Source organism: Heteronotia binoei, chromosome 2, assembly GCF_032191835.1.
Source record: "Heteronotia binoei isolate CCM8104 ecotype False Entrance Well chromosome 2, APGP_CSIRO_Hbin_v1, whole genome shotgun sequence".
NCBI classification, from domain to species: Eukaryota; Metazoa; Chordata; class Lepidosauria; order Squamata; family Gekkonidae; genus Heteronotia; species Heteronotia binoei.
In genome coordinates this window covers 17,146,545-17,160,288 of record NC_083224.1, presented here as the reverse complement: position 1 = coordinate 17,160,288, position 13,744 = coordinate 17,146,545, and positions in this window count along the sequence as shown.

Sequence of the window (13,744 nt, the reverse complement as noted above, 5' to 3'; positions counted from 1 at the left end):
TTAGCCTCCAGCTCACACATTTCTGTCTTGGCTTAGGAAAAATGGCCCCAGAGCACAATAATATATGCAGTAGCTCATAACTTTAATACCAGTAGCTCGTAAAGTAAAATTTTGGCTCACAAGACTGCAGCTTAGAGGGACCATTGCTGCATACCCGATTGTGTCTTCTGGTTTACATTTCTTACATGTCTGTGACTCTGCCTTACAGTAAATAATAGAATCATAGCATTGGAAGGGACCTCCAGGGTCATCTAGTCCAGCCCCCTGCACAATGCAGGATACTCAAACGCCTCCCCCTAAATTCACAGGATCTTCATTGCTGTCAGAGGGCCATCCAGCCTCTGTTTAAAAACCTCTAGGGAAGGAGAGCCCACCACCTCCCGAGGAAGCCTGTTCCACTGAGGAACTGCTCTAACGATCAGGAAGTTCTTCCTAATGTTGAGCCAGAAACTATTCTGGTTTAATTTCAACCCACTGATTCAGGTCGTACCGTCTATAAATAAATAATAATATTAAATAATGATGATGATTATCATCTTCATATATATTATTATTAAAAATAATATGTAATAGTCATAATCATGACTGTCATCTTTCTCTAGAAGCATGCCTTGATACTACTGGGGCTGGGGTTGTGAAGAGGGAGGTGAGTACCAGCACCTTCTATGCCTTCCAACTCCAACATTCACAAGTGGAAGATTCATGATGCATTTGAGAAATGCATGCCGAGCCTTTTGAGTCGCAAATGTAAACCGCTAAAAACCAGTTTACGTTAGCGACGCAAAAGCCGCGGCTCTTCGCGGCTCTTCCTGGTTCTGCGGAGCAGTTGGTGCGAAATCTGTGCAGACGCTGTGCGGTGAAGAGGGACGTCGCTCCGGAGTAAGCTCTATGCGAAAACGCCCTGAGTTTTTTAAAGGCACTTGCTGATGTCTTGTGCAGGAACTCTGACCACAGAAACTCTGCTTGTTCAATCCCATAAAGAGCAAACTCTGTGTTCTTGTGTGTGGGAAAATGGGAAAGGGTCCTGCTCATCACCAACCTTAACACCACAAATTATTATTTCTATGGGGCTGAATTCACGAACTTGCTTCACATTTTTCATAGATACCGTGCTGTCTCTGTACTTCAAAAAAAACATGGCCCCTAAAAGTTTTCTGTCCCTTATGTGGAAATCCATACCAAGATGTTATGGGAAGTTATTGACCTGCTCCCATCTGCTCAGTAATATATCTCCATACTGCGTTTTCAAAGTGCTCCTTTTCCCCACACAGCTTACCTCAGAGCGACATCCCTCTTCACCGCGCAGCTTCTGCTCGGATTTTCCACCATCTGCTCCGCAGAAGCAGGAAGTGCCGGGCCTTTTGCGTCGCAAATGTAAATCGCTAAAACCCAGTTTACGTTAGCGACGCAAAAGCCGCGGCTCTTCCTGCTTCTGCGGAGCAGATGGTGGAAAATCCGAGCAGACGCTGCGCGGTGAAGAGGGACGTCGCTCCGAGGTAAGCTGTGTGGGAAAACGGTTATTGTGACATTTGAAAAGCAAGATAGGAAATCACACAGCATCTTGTTCAGTCAAAGCTTGGTTAAGTCACAAACTCAAACTCATGAGCACTGCTCCAGTACTAACATTTAAAACTGTGATTGTAATGGAACCAAGCAGGGTTGCTGGGGTTTTTTAGCAGGAATTCCTTTACATATTAGGCAATACATCCCTGATGTATCCAATCCTCCTAAAGCTTACACAATGACCTATACTAAGAGCCCTCTAAGCTCTTGCAGGATTGGCTACATCAGGAGTGTGTAGCCTAATATGCAAAGGAGTTCCTGCTTTTACAAAAAAAGCCCTGGAAACAAGTCATGATTTGTCTTCTGCATTAAGAGCCTGTAAACCTTTAATTGGAAGAAAGTCCCACAAATTTCTAAGATCATTGCAACAAAGTTGTCAAATCGATTTCTTTTCCTAGCAGTAGAACTACTTGTCTATTATCAGATGCTGAATCTAGAATGTTATTTCATTTTGCAATTACAGAAAAGAGGTCCAGCATTTGTTTGATTCCTCATGCCACTCAATGTCATTTGCGGAGATTAGGGCTTTAATCCTAAAGATATGTTTGGCTTTACTATTGAACAATGCCTAAACATGTATAATGGATATGTGCATGGGCTCTCTCCAAACCATCCAGGCTCTGTGCTTTCCAGAGTTCTCCAAGGCATGGATGTAATCCATGCACTAACACTAGGCGCACCTGCAGGGTGCATAGGCTCTGTTCAACACACATGCTGATAGCACATGAGTTGGAGTCAGGGTGTGATCCTACCACTTCCCCTTTACAGTTTGTCTGCCTCCCTGCATCTCCAAAACACTCATAATATTACTTCAAAACCAGAGGTTGGATCCAGCTGATTTCCACATGTGTTGGAGCCCTAACACTTGTGGTGTTACTAACAGGACCATGCTGACCCTTGCACCCTGACTGACATTTCCACTGGAGCTAGACATTGTACAAGTGATTTCCAGCTGTTCTTTAAGGGGGGAGAACCTGCAGAGTTTCTGTGTGTGATGTAGTATATCTCTCGATATTGGCTGCACAAGAAGAACTCCAGTAGGAAAGGTTGCACTCGTGATCACACACAGAGGGATGTAACTTGGGCCGTTTTCCCACTGACCTTACTCTGGAGCAACGTCCCTCTTCACCGCGCAGTGTCTGCGCGGATTTCCCACCAACTGCTGCGCACAACCAGAAAGTGCCGCAGCTTTTGCGTTGCAGATGTAAACAGCTAAAAACCAGTTTACATCTGCGACGCAAAAGCCGCGGCTCTTCCTGGTTGTACGCAGCAGTTGGTGGGAAATCCATGCAGACGCTATGCGGTGAAGAGGGACCTCGCTCCGGAGTAAGGTCAGTGGGAAAACGGCCTTGGTGTTGCTACATTGCCACATTAGTCACAAATAAAACCGGTATTAGGAAGTTTCACCGTAGCACTTTAGAATCCCCTCTACCATGGAACACTGCACCATAATTCCCCCTAAATGAATTTTGAAAATCAGGTAAACTCTCCATAAATACAAGATACGCTGAAAGGGGTCAGCTCAGCTATGATGCTGAAGACCATGTGCGTGGATTTACCTGTTCACATAATTTATGTGGTGTGTGTTACCTACCTGTGTAACAATTTCAAACTCTATTTGGCCATTGTGGATTGACAGTCTGGACACATGAAAACTTGTGGTGGATTTTTGGAGTCAATGCCAAAAGCAGTGGCACCAGTCCTTGCATTTTCCTTCACAGTAAACCATGGTCAAGTCACTGCTGGGCTTCATGCAACCCTCCTTCAGAAAGCACTGTGACCAGCAGCCCTGAAACAAGGAAGGCAAAATATCCGCGCAATACTGAAGTGTGTCATTCCATCCCTCCGGACATGATCTGGAAACCGTAATGCCACTCTCTTTCAAAATTTCTCTCTCCTTGTGAGTGACAACAGCAATTTCCAGTGGAATGTATTTGTCTTTTCTTTCCAGATAGGTTTTCCCACTGTTCTGGATTATTTCTTTTGCAATCCAAGTTCTAATTGCAGTCATATCCTCCTGTGTGAAATTCAGTTGGGTGGCAGAAGCAATCACATGTGCAATGGAACATGTGAAAGGACCGCAGTCACTGGAGTTGTCTTGCCAGGGTATATCAGTTGGTGCAAAAAATGACCAGTCAGCAAAACTATAGGAACATTTCAAATCCATCTCATACAGACAACATAAGAAGGATGTTATGGCTTCAATCACTGAGTGGTTCAATCCATGTTTGGAGTCCAGGTAGAGCATGGTCTTCCATTTGAATATGATGACTATCAGTATCCAGTGGACTTGCGTGTCATTAACTGGAATGATCAAAACATCCTTCTGTAGCACTCCATATTTCAAGCAGTACTTCAGAGTTTGCACAGAGAGTCTTCGTCACAGCAAGGTCTGTATGAAGTGGCAACTTAGTGTGAAAATCGTTCCATCATGACCCATCTCCTTGGCCACGATCACCCTTGAGGCTAGAAATGCATCAATTATGCGGTCATTTATCCACTTTGATCCCCTCAGTGTGTCTATGTCGTAGTCATACACACAGATGTTGGCAACGGAGGCAACAAGCCCCCTTTTTTGAAGACTGAGTGTCTTGAAGGTACAGTTGTGCCATGGGGGAACTGATTTATAGGTCTCTGATGTGTCTGCACACTTCTCACTGTGAACTGAGAATGTGGGACTGTTATCAAAAGAATCAATAGTGACCACTGTCAATTTTTCTGGCACGCCTTTTGGAGTGGAGGTCATCTGAGGCTGGGTGCTTTCTAGATGTGTCAAGGTCAGAAGGTGATCTGCTTTTAAGGAATCTAACTCCGTGGCAGTCTGCATTGAATCTAGTGCAGCAGCCACAGTGACGTTTTCCTGAAGTCTGGGGAACTTTCTTCCTGATCTAGTCTTCTGCCTTTTATTTCACTTCAACTGTGCGAGCTGCAGCCGGCGAGGCTTCCCAGGTACTGGTGGCACGCCAATAGTTTTTTTTGCAGCTATGATTTTTTTTATATGAATATATTTTATTATTTGTGGTCCTTTACTTCAAACTTATCCTTCTTCTCATACAAAATATACATCTAGTCCTCCATCGCCTTTTACTAAATATTCTTCTTCAGTCCTTTCAGTCTAAATGAACTTACTTCAGTCCATATTGAGGCCTTCTCGCCTTCAAGTAAAACAGCCAATCTTTAATCTAGTTCCTCTTCTAGGCCTTATTCGATCCTTTTCCTCTTTCCTCTTCCTTTTCTTATCACCACCAGGCTCTTCCTGTTCTAATAGTAAAGATGGGAATGTTTTAGTACCTAGGATTTCTATCTTCCATTACAGTCATCACTCTATATTTCTTCCCCGATCCCTCCCTCCCTCCCTTGGATACTCATATTTCTAGCCAGGGGCACAAATTAAGGAGCTTCCACCGAATGCCCCGCCGTTGACCCTCTAGCGACCACTTCAAATTTGAGTACCATTTCTCCTTTATCCTTCTTATTTTTGACTCCCATTGCTCATCTTGATTAATTATAGCTATGATATCTGTCTGAATATATTCAAATAAATAATTATGCCAGTTTTGTTCCGTCCATTTAGTTTTATCCTTCCAGCCAAAGGCTATTACTGCCTTACCAGCTAACACCATCGCTTTGAATAAGTCTAGATCTTCTTTTTTAACTCCGTGTTTATTTAATATACTCCCAAACATTAAGTCTAGATCTATCTTTGGTCTTATAGCAAAAAACTTATAAATGTGGTCTAAGAACATAAGAGAAGCCATGTTAGATCAGGCCAATGGCCCATCCAGTCCAACATTCTGTGTCACACAGCAGCCAAATACACACACACACACACACACACACACACTGTGGCTAATAGCCACTGATGGACCTCTGCTCCATATTTTTATCTAACCCCCTCTTGAAGGTGGCTATGCTTGTGGCCGCCACCACCTCCTGTGGCAGTGAATTCCACATGTTAATCACCCTTTGGGTGAAGAAGTACTTCCTTTTATCCATTTTAACCTGTCTGCTCAGCAATTTCATCGAATGCCCACGAGTTCTTGTATTGTGAGAAAGGGAGAAAAGTACTTCTTTCTCTACTTTCTCCATCCCAAGTATTATCTTGTAAACCTCTATCATGTCACCCCGCAATCGACGTTTCTCCAAGCTAAAGAGCCCTAAGCGTTTCAACCTTTCTTCATAGGGAAAGTGTTCCAGCCCTTTAATCATTTTAGTTGCCCTTTTCTGGACTTTCTCCAATGCTATAATATCCTTTTTGAGGTGCGGCGACCAGAACTGCACACAGTACTCCAAATGAGACCGCACCATCGATTTATACAGGGGCATTATGATACTGGCTGATTTGTTTTCAATTCCCTTCCTAATAATTCCCAGCATGGCGTTGGCCTTTTTTATTGCAAACGCACACTGTCTTGACATTTTCAGTGAGTTATCTACCACGACCCCAAGATCTCTCTCTTGGTCAGTCTCTGCCGGTTCACACCCCATCAACTTGTATTTGTAGCTGGGATTCTTGGCCCCAATGTGCATTACTTTGCACTTGGCCACATTGAACCACATTCTGTGGTCATGGACGTGCTGTGTGATGTGAAAGAAACTTCAGGGGGACCACGCATGATGAGCCCAACTATTCAAAAATGAAAAGTCACAGAATTCATGAAGATTAAGTGTTTCAAAGTATGTAAGCACACTGTGACAGCATATAAGGTACTCGAAATCCAATTTGTATTTTGCAAATGCTGGACATAGACGTGACATCTGGATGAATAAAGAGTGTGGTGAACAATAAAATTGTGAATGTGTGATAGTTGTTCAGCAAGCTATGACCATGGGTATTACATGTGGTATAATGTCGAGTTTTCCTTGATCCAACGTAAATAACTTTAAGATCAAGAAGGATCCGCACTTCGAAACCATATTTTGGCTCCTTGGTACTGGCACAAAGCCATGGACCTGTCATTCCTGTGCTGCAAGGTCTGCCAAAAATCATGGTGGAATCCAACGCAAAAATCATGTGGATCCATGAGGATCTGTGGTCCAATACCAAGTTTTTGTTCCATGGTGCTGCCACGAAGCCGTAGAGCCATGATTTTTGTGGTAGATGCTCTGCCCATGGACAGAATATGTGATTGGATGGTGAACTTCAGGGGATCTGAAGCAAAAATCACATGGATCCATGAGGATCCGTGGTCCAAAAGCAAGTTTTTGGTCCCTGGAGCTGCCACGAAGCTGTGAATCCATGATTTCTGTGATGCAAACTCTGTCCATGGGCATATGTGACTGGATGGAGGGCTTGGGGGGATCCGAAGCAAAAATCATGTGGATCCATGAGGATCCGTGGTCCAAAAGCAAGTTTTTGGTCCCTGCGCTGCCACGAAGCCGTGAATCCACGATTTCTGTGGTGCAAACTCAGCTCATGGGCATATGTGACTGGATGGAGGGCTTGGGGGGATCCAAGGCAAAAATCACGTGGATCCATGAAGATCCGTGGTTCATAACCAAGTTTTTGATTTCTGGCGCTGTCACGAAACCGTGGATCCATGATTTCTGTGGTGGAAACTCTACCCATGGATATGATATGTGACTGGATGGAGGGCTTGGGGAGATCCGAAGCAAAAATCGTGTGGATCCATGAGGATCCGTAGTCCAAAAGCAAGTTTTTGGTTCCTGGCACTGCCACGAAGCCATGGATCCACGATTTCTGTGGAGCAATCTCTGCCCATGGACATGATATGTGACTGGATGGAGGGATTGGGGGGATCCGAAGCAAAAATCATGTGGATCCAAGAGGATCCGTGGTCCAAAAGCAAGTTTTTGGTCCCTGGCGCTGCCCTGAAACCGTGGATCCACGATTTCTGTGGTGGAAACTCTTCTCATGGACATGATATGTGACTGGATGGAGGGCTTGCGGGGATCCAAGGCAAAAATCACGAGGATCCATGAGGATCCGTGGTTCATAACCAAGTTTTTTATTTCTGGCGCTGCCACAAAACCGTGGATCCATGATTTCTGTGGTGTAAACTGTGCACATGGACATGACATGTGGCTGTATGGAGGGCTTGGAGGGATCCGAAGCAAAAATCACGTGGATCCATAAGGATCCGTGGTCCGAAAGCAAGTTTTTGGTCCCTGGCGCTGCCACGAAGCAGTGGATCCACGATTTCTGTGGTGCAACATCTGCCCATGGACATGAAATGTGATTGGCTGGTTATCTTGGGGTGGCCTGAAGCAAAAATCATGAGGATCCATGAGAATCCGTGATTTGGAAACATGTTTTTTCAGTGCTGTGGCGCCACAAATTCGTGGAGGCATGATTTTTCTGGTGCTGCCTATAGTATAAGAGAGGAACTACAACATGATGGTGGTTTGATTTCATTTCACCATAAAAATCATATGAATTCATGAGGATCCGTGCTTTGGAACCCAGTTTTTGCATTGCTGAGGCGCCACGAATTCATGGAGGCATGATTTTTGTGGTCCTGCCTATAGTCTAAGACAGGATCTATAGAATTAAAATGGTTTGATTTCATTTCAATGTAAAAATCATATGAATTCATGAAGATCCGTGTAGATCCGGCTTTTACCCTTTTCGCTTTTTTTTGGTGGCCACTGTGTGACACAGTGTTGGACTGGATGGGCCATTGGCCTGATCCAACACGGCTTCTCTTATGTTCTTATGGGGTATAGGTAGAAAGAAAGCAACTTTAAATGGATTCTCTAAGCTGCCAGCTGGCTTGGAGAAGTTATTTAAAGAGAGAAATGCCTTCTCCAAGCCAGCTGATGGGGGTGGGGGGGCTTCAAGAGCCACCAAAATATGTGTGAAAGAGCCACATGAGGCTCCCCAGTCAGTTTGGCCACCCCTGCTCTGGAGCAACGGGGGGGGGGGCTGTGCAAGGGAGACCCCGACAGAAGTGCATCCCTCTCTGCAAAGGATTTAAACGCCCCCCCCCCCTCTCCAGCCCAAAAACGTGGCCACAGCCGGTTTTGTGTCTGGAGAGCGACAGCACTTACTGCAGAGGAGGACTTTCCCCAGCTCTTCCCGCTTTGGCCTGTTTCAAGCCCCCCTTCTCTCCTCCCCCCCCCACCTCCTGGGCCTCTCTAGCAAGCAGCTCGGCTGGTTTTAACCCCTTCATGTCTGCAGAGCCCCGAGGAAAGCTCCCAGCCCTCCTTTTCCTGGGAAGAAGTGTCCGGGGTGATCCAGCCTGGGGTGCACTGCAGCCCTATGCAGAGCGACTCCCGAGGAGCCCCGTCCAGCCGCATTAGAGGGCGCATTAGACTGCAGCCGGGCTGAAGAAAGCCCAGTCCTGCGGAGGGGGAGAGGGAGTCTTTATGGAGAGGGCAGGGAAGTTTTTGGAGCGGTCTGCAGCCGTGAAAGGGTTAAAAGAGCCGAGCTGTTGGCTAGAGAGGCCGAGGGGGGGGCGGGGAAACAAAGGGGGCGGGGCTTGAGACAGGCCAAAGGGAGAAGATCCCGGGGAGGTCCCTCCGCAGTAAGTCTTTGCAGCCTCGGAAGGAAGAAATGGTATTGGGGGGAGGGGTGGTGTTTAAATCCTTTTCACACGTGACGTTCTTCTCTGGGGGGGTTCCCTTTGTCTTGCCTTGGCGGGCGGGGGTCCTCTGGGCTTCCTTGCGAGGCTTGGGAAGATGGAAGCGACTGAATGGCTCCACAGAGAGAGAGGAAGGAAGGAAGGAAGGAAGGAAGGAAGGAAGGAAGGAAGGAAGGAAGGAAGGAAAATGAAATTGAGGGAAGAAAGCGTAATAAAGGAAATAAAGAAATGGAAGAAAGGAAAATAAATGGAAATAAAGAATTGGGAAGAAAGGGAAATGAAATTGGAGGAAGAAGGGAATAAAGGTAAACAAGGGGGGGGGGGAGAAATGGAAATAAAGGGAAATAAAGAAATGAGGGGAAAACTTACCTGAGCTATGACTGTAACTTTTCCAGGCCCTGCAGCAATCCTGGCCAGCCAGCAAGGCCCCAGGGAGGCTGCCGTGCAGTGCAGCTGGGCCCTGTGATCCCTGCCGGGCCCTGGGGAGGCTGCTGCACAGTGCAGATGGGCCCCATGATCCTTGCTGGCCAGCCAGGCCCCAGGGAGTCTGCCACGTGGCTCAGCTCGGCCCAGCAATCCCCAAGGGCCACACCAAGTGATCTCAAGGGCAGTAAACGGCCCTTGGGACAGATGTTCCCCACCCCTGACTTAGAAACTTTCTGGGATAGGTGCAAAAGCTGCAGGCTCTGAATGTGACGGAATTGAGGCAGCCAGCCCTAAAACTTTGGAGTGAAGAAGGGACTGCACTTTGCATGCTAGCAGGGGGGTTTCCTTCCATCTCCCTCTCTCCCACCCTGGCACTTTGCAGCCAGGAGCTCCATCCCTCCCCCACCCCCCAGCCCATTCCACACGGCTTCCTCTGCCTCCCTCCGTTCCACCTGTTGCTTTTCCTGCTGCAATGCACTGTTCCCTTCTCAGCTCTCCTACAGTGGCTGCCACTGATGACACTTCGCCTGCTCAGCCTGTGCCCCATACGCCCCCTGAAAGTTGAGGGACCCTGCCTGGAAGTCAGGGGACAGTGCCCCCACAGGCCTCCCTGTGGCTACAGGCCTGGTTAGAAGTCACATGAAGTCCCATTCTGGGGAGAGGGAGCAGGATAAACATTCGATTCAATAAATAGCCACCATGGTGTCCCAGGGATGATCACATGGGAGGAATCATTCGTGCCGATTGGCTACCCGAAATACTACACATTTGGGCCAGTGCTCCCCCGATCTGTAGTTCCCGGGATGTGTCTGTTTTATGTAGTTGCATTAATGATAGAACAAAGCTGATGTCCGGTGGCACCTTTAAGACAAACAGTTTTATTCTAGGTATAAGCTTTTGTGAACAAGCACACTTCTTCAGAAAAGTCCAGGGTTTTTTGCATTTTGTAAGAAAGGAACTATCAGTCTGTACCTGTGCAAGATTCTTTGTAAGACTGATCAGAGTTCCATTCCTTATAGCTTAATGTGGTGCCTTCCATAAAGATAGATTCAGGTGGGTAGCTTATACCTGGGATAAAACTTCTTTGGTCTTAAAGGTGCTACTCGATCAAACTTTGTTCTGCTGTTTCAGACCAACAGCTACCCCCCTAAATCTACATTAATTATAGTTTGACCGTTTAATGCAATCAATAGGATGGTATAATCAATAAACTGTGAAATAGAATTTGGGCTGTAGAACCAACCAGGGCTTTTTTGTAGCATGAACTCCTTTGCATATTTGGCCACACACCCCGATGTAGCCAATCCTCCTGGAGTTTACAGTAGGCCCTGTACTAAGACCCCTGTGAACTCTTGGAGGATTGGCTACATCAGGGGGTGTTGCCTAATATGCCAAGGAGTTCCTGCTACAAAAAAAAGTCCTGGAACCTACCAGGAATCTGAAAAACAGTACTGAAGGGAAGCAGTACCGAAGGAAAGCATAAATGTTAATGCAAAATTACATAGCAGGCTACAACTTACAGCAAACTATACACAGTAATATAGACTCCAGTCCCCAAGAATTCATTCATCCAAGTGGCTTTGTGAAGTCTTGGGTATAGTTTATTATTATTTTTATTTTGTTTTATCGTATTTATATCCCACCTTCCCCCGACAGGCTCAGAGCGGCTAACAGCAGTTTAAAAACATTAGCAACTTACAAGCATATTATAATTAAATATATAAAACATTTCCATATATATTAAAAATCCGAGATGGCAAGCTTCGGATTTCCATTATATTAGTTCAGTGAGATTGTTGATGCTGAAGGTAATAGTCCCCTCCCCCTAACCATTAAAGGCGAGTTTGAATAGTTTGGTCTTACAGGCCCTGCGGAAATGTGGCAGGTCCCACAGGGCCCTGATGTTTTCGGAGGGGGGGGGATTTCACAAAGGGGGGGCTATTACCGAGAAGACTCTGGCTCTAGTGCTGGTCAATCAAGGTCTTTTCGGTCCAGGGATCATAAGGAGATTTTGAGACCCTGAACGTAGTGCTCTCTGGGGTACGTAGGGGAAAGGTGGTCCCGAAGGTAGACAGGTCCCAGGCCAAGTAGGGCTTTAAAGGTTATAACCAGCACCTTGATGCGAATCCGGAACGCCACAGGCAACCAGTGTAACGCTTTCAGCACACGTTGAATGTGCTCCCGTACAGGTAGCTCCATTAACAACCTGACCGCTGCATTTTGCACCAGTTTGCAGCCTCCGAAGTTGAGTCAAGGGCAGCCCCATGTAGAGGGCGTTACAGTAGTCTATTTTCGAGGTGACTGTAGCATGGATCACTGTTGCCAAGTCGTCGCGCTCCAGGTATGGAACCAACTGCCTTATCTGCCTAAGAAGGTAGAATGCGGATTTGGCCTCCATTGCTACCTGGGCCTCCATTGTCAGCAGAGGCTCCGGGAGCACCCCCAAGCTCTTGACCCTCGACGCTGGTGCTAATAGCGTCCCATCAATGGCCGGCAAGGGGATTTCCCTACCCAGGCCACTGGACCTCTGTCTTCGCTGGGTTCAGTTTCAATCGACTCTGCCTGAGCCATTTCACTACGGCTTTCAATGCCAGGTCCAGATCTTCCAGGGCGCAGCTGGACTGGCCCCCCAACAATAGATAGAGCTGGGTGTCATCCGCATACTGGTGACAACCCAGCCCATATCTCCAGACAATCTGGGCAAGGGGGCGCATGTAGATGTTAAACAACATCGGGGAGAGGACCGCCCCCTGAGGGACCCCACATACAAGAGGCTGCCTCTGGGACAACTGCTCCCCTATAGCCACCCTTTGTCCCCGGCCTTGGATAAAAGAGGTAAGCCATTGAAGGGCAGACCCTGAATCCCCACGTTGGTGAGGCAGCAGGACAGAAGCTGGTGGTCGACTGTCAAACGCAGCCGACAGATCTAACAACAGCAGCACTGCCTAGCTGCCCCGATCCAGATGTCTCAAGAGATCATCCATGAGGGCGACCAGTACTGTCTCCGTCCCATGGCCTGGCTAGAAGCCGGACTGAAACGGGTCTAAGATGGAAGCGTCATCCAAGAATCCCTGTAACTGTACTGCCACTGACCTCTCAATGACTTTACCCAGTTGCTACCCTGTTGCTTTGGTAGAAAAGCACTCTTGAATAATTAGGTCTTGCTTAGTTTGTGGAAAGCCAGGGCAGCGGGTTCTTTAAGAGCCAGTTTGGTATAGTGGTTAAGTGTGCGGACTCTTATCTGGGAGAACCGGGTTTGATTCCCCACTCCTCCACTTGCACCTGCTAGCATGGCCTTGGGTCAGCCATAGCTCTGGCAGAGGTTGTCCTTGAAAGGGCAGCTGCTGTGAGAGCCCTCTCCAGCCCCACCCACCTCACAGGGTGTCTGTTGTGGGGGAGGAAGGTAAAGGAGATTGTGAGCTGCTCTGAGACTCTTTGGAGTGGAGGGCGGGATATAAATCCAGTATCTTCATCTACCTCACAGGGTGTCTGTTGGGGAGGGGGGAAGGAAGGGAAAGGAGATAGTGAGCTGCTCTGAGACTCTTCGGAGTGGAGGGCGGGATATAAATCCAATGTCTTCATCTACCTCACAGGGTGTCTGTTGTGGGGGAGGAAGGGAAAGGAGATTGTGAGCCGCTCTGAGACTCTTCGGAGTGGAGGGCGGGATATAAATACAATATCTTCTTCTTCCTGACCTCCTCAGGCACACCAACTTGGTGCAGTGGTTAAGAAGTGGTGGACTCTGATGGTTAAGCTCTTACCAGTCCCTTTGTCCTGGCTCCAGCTTACCTTCAAATGTACCCACTAGATCAGGGGTGTTCAATTCATTTGTTTGAGGGCCGGATCTGACATAAATGGGGCCATATTGGGCTGGGCCATGTGTGTACTTATTTAACATTAGGTAGCAGAGATACAAACTTTTTAAAGGACACAGACAAACACAACTCATTTTTTAAAAAAATTAAGCATGCTTAAAACGTCAGTGCTTGTTGGTCTTAAAGATGCTTGCTTTGTATTTCTCTCATGGGATCCAGGGAACTGAGAAAAGGAAGCTCTTACTCTTTACCTCCCTCCCCAGGTGACCATGAGAGGGGGAGATGCCTCAACCAATGGAGAAAATAGAGGTTTTGTTCTGTAGCTCCTGTGCGATTGAACAAGCCTTGCAAAGCAAGCTGAGATGCAGAAGGAAGCAAAAGAGAGGGAGAAGGAAG